Raw genomic sequence first — 3,737 nt, 5'->3', positions numbered from 1 at the left:
AAAAAGAGCTTTATCACTTTTTTCCTTCCCCTTCCCCCCTGCCAGAAGTATGTGTGAAGAGGGGGATTTGTATGTTGGAATACATATGCAATTTTGTTTTACTTCATAGTTGAATGTTCATGAATAATGTTGACGCCGCTAGAAAAAAATCTTTATAGTTCAAATTATGAAAGCTAAATTGGAGGGAGGAAAAAAAAACTAGTCATGATTAAATGGTTGGAGTGGGGGGACAAATCCAGTAAGGCTCCATTATATACTGGGAGAAGTTTGAAGTTTAATATTCAGAGGAAAATGACTTTTAAACCAGGGTGGGTGCCGTGATGTCTGTTATGGATCTGCAGTTTGGCTTTGTCACGGAAAATAGTGTGTGCAAAACTAGAAATCCTATAAATGTGAATTAACCCTTTTGCGTCTTGGTCTCAACTAATTTTCTGTTCTTGGTCTATGCTTCTGTCACTACTTTCTGTTATTCCTTCTGTTCTTTTTTTATACTGCTTGCATGAATGCAAAAATTTCCCTGACCAGTTTTTGAAAAACTCTTCTTTCCCTCTCACATTCCTCTTTTTTTTTTTAACCTGCACTGTCACTGTACTATGATAAAATTCACGTCATTGTAAAATACATAGCCTGTTTTCAAAATCTTTTCTTTACCTAAACTCTTGTTTTAATAGGAATAGGAGGAGGAGAGGAAAGAACCTGCAAGTGTATTTAGTAGCTGTGTACGTTCTTCACTGTATTTGTTTGCATCATCACCTCCTTTGCGTTACTTTCTGTTCCTGCAATGTAAATATTTTTAAAACATGAATTAGCTTTTCTCTATCTTTAAGACTCTTAATGCTAAACCTGTGGCTTTTGGACACTTTCTTGTTATTGTTTATTAGAGCTTTAGAATCTTTCCTTTGTCCACTTTCCTTTGTCTAAACATGCAATAATCAGCAAATAATTCTTACTCTGCACTTTGCAAGATGCAGTAAAATCCTTTAAAGAGATTGAGTCTTGAGATTGAATAGGAAACATTTTGCATTCAGTTCAGTACAAGATTCCTTTTTTCCTACTTGACCAAAATTAATTTTAAAAGTAAAAGGAAATAAAAACAATTTGAGAAAGGAGGTTAGCACTTTTTTCCTCCGTTTTGTGTGTATGTAGGTCTGGGTTTGTTTTTTTTCCCCTAGCTTTTTCAAATATTAAAAGTTTTCTATGTTAAAGAAGTACTGTTTTGGTGGAATGGCAGCTCTTCCTACAGTGATGGAAAGGAATCTCTTTCAAAGCAAGATATGTTAAAATGTGTTAAATAATTTGTTTCACTGAACATATGCATAAAGGTAAGTTAAATTCTGCTGTAATTACTAGGTAAAGAATCTCTTTAGTAGTTACACACACAGCTGTGTGAAGTTCAGCAGTAATTGTATACATAGAGATTTCCCAAAGATGGAAACATAATTTTGTTTATTGAAATGTAGGATCCAGTTCTGTCCTGTACTATTGGTTAAGTACATACCATTTGTCTGGTTTGTTATTCATAAGATTACTGACACAAGCACGTAGCTGAAAATATAAAAGTAGATTTTTCTGGTATTGGCCAATGCTAACATCAACTGTATATCAGACCTAATATTCCTGAGTTATAGAAACATCCAATATTGAAATTTGTCCTTGAAGAGAAGATGGCAAGAACCTGAAGACTTTTTTAGGTGTATGGGTTCCAGAGTTAGAGAATTAAGCCAGGTGAATTATGCCTGTTGCTAATATAAATATTTCTCTAAAGTTTTTGTAATCGTACCTCCACTGCTTTTTTTCATTACAAATCTGTGATTGTAATGATCAAAATGTAAAAAATACTGGTAACATAAATATGGTGTAATTAATTAAAAAACTGTGCGATCTTGAAAGATAAAGCAAGCGTTTAAAGGGCACTTAAACTTCCATGGAGAGGGCTTCCCTGGACAGGATCACAGCTAGCCAGTGCTTCAGTAAAGCAATCATAATACTCTGTGATCTTTCCATCACTGTATTTGTTAGATAATTGTGTTGGTTGCTATATTTGCTTTGTGGTGTGCACGCACTGCAAGATCTGTGTTAGTGCACGCAGTTTTATGGTGGTGCATCATTTATGATGTTACCTTTTTATTCAGTTTTAGGAGCTAAGCGTAAGAATCGGTGAAAAGTTTAGGTTGGAGGAACTTAGCATTTTAAAAAGTTACCCTGTAGAGGGCAGAAGAATGCAGAGATCCCTCACTTGAGAGGGAACTCCAACTGTATCTACTCTTTGGGGCGTCAGATTTGCTTAAGCATCTTTAGAACTTTTTTGCTATTTTAAGACAGATTTAATTGAGAGTTAGAAGCATCCAAACGTAATAGTTATTTTAAAACATTTTTTCAAAGCTGTATCTTTAGGCATCTGAATGCTTTAAATATCTGATCTGTATTATCTTCACCTAAGTGAACATTTTTGCCTCACTGTGTTAAATGGTAGACTGCTGAATAAGATCTTTGGAATATTACCCTCTATCCCTTCGAAATTTCTCTTGGGTTGATTTGCTGAGTAATGTCACTCAGCTTCTTAATACCTCCTTTATTTGAACTGATTACATTTTTGTTCCATAATATTAGACAGTGTCCTGTTTATTTTTTAATAAAACTGTGGGCATTTTAAATGACATTAGGCTACTGGAGCTCATTGCTTTATGCTTTTTCCATTTATGAGGGAAAGGCCAATAATGCGTTTCCCAGAGAACTATTCTAGGTCACTTATTTTTTGAAGGGTTCAGAGAAGCAACAGGGCCCAACGGATAAGGTGTTTTCATGCTTTCCAGATTACCTATTAGGCTTGTCCACTTCCAGACACAAATGTTAATGTTTCTGAGAGTACGATACAGAGCTGTGTTTGTGATGACTTTTTTGAAGCTTATTTTATAGGGAGAAGAAGGAGGAATCAGATAGGTTGAATATGCAAACAAAATATTTGCCACCCCATAGTGTGGGAACGTTTCCTCTCCAATAATATTTTTGTCATCGAGAGGAGCCACAACTGGACGTTTCAGAGATTTTTGTGGGACGTCTTCATAGTCAGGAGAAACTTGGCTTTTTCTGAGTATGTAGAGTAGGTGTGTCTCACCAAAGCATAATAAAACCTGTATGCCTGCACAGTACTAAAGCCAGGAAAGAACAGCCTTTTCTTGCACAACCTGACTTGTGCTGGAGAGCTTGCGTTCAGCAACTCTCTCAGGTCTTCTGAAGTAGCAAAATATTCCGGTGTCAGTTCTCCTGCCTGCCCTCCTCTAAAGCATTCGGAATTGGCAGATATTTGTTGCTGCTGAGGTCTTTGGGGTTCACTGTTTTTAATTATGGCACATCTGTGTTATACTTCACTGATGTGAAGGTGAATGGTTATTGATCATCTTATTGATGAATGATTTTTAAAAGTCTGTGCTCAAATATGAGAGTCACAAAAGGTATCCACTAAATTACTGGGCATTGCTCACGTCTGAAGTAGATACACTGAGGTTTTGAGGTCTTTCCCCTATGCACTTTTCAACATTATAAAACCCAGTGCTCAGACTTCCATCAGTGGTATGTGAAGGGCCGAACGTTCAGACCACTTGGTTTCAAGTGTCCAGATGAGAACCTGTGTGCTAAAAGACAAACGAGGATTTACTAAGGATTAAAACAAGTTTTTAAGGTCTGTCTTCCCTAAGCATTAGCTGACTTCCTTATTGTCAACACATTCTGTTTTTTCC

This window comes from Struthio camelus, chromosome 13 (genome assembly GCF_040807025.1).
Source record: "Struthio camelus isolate bStrCam1 chromosome 13, bStrCam1.hap1, whole genome shotgun sequence".
Lineage (NCBI taxonomy): Eukaryota > Metazoa > Chordata > Aves > Struthioniformes > Struthionidae > Struthio > Struthio camelus.
The sequence above is the reverse complement of the archived record's forward strand: the minus strand, read 5'-3'. Positions refer to the sequence as shown.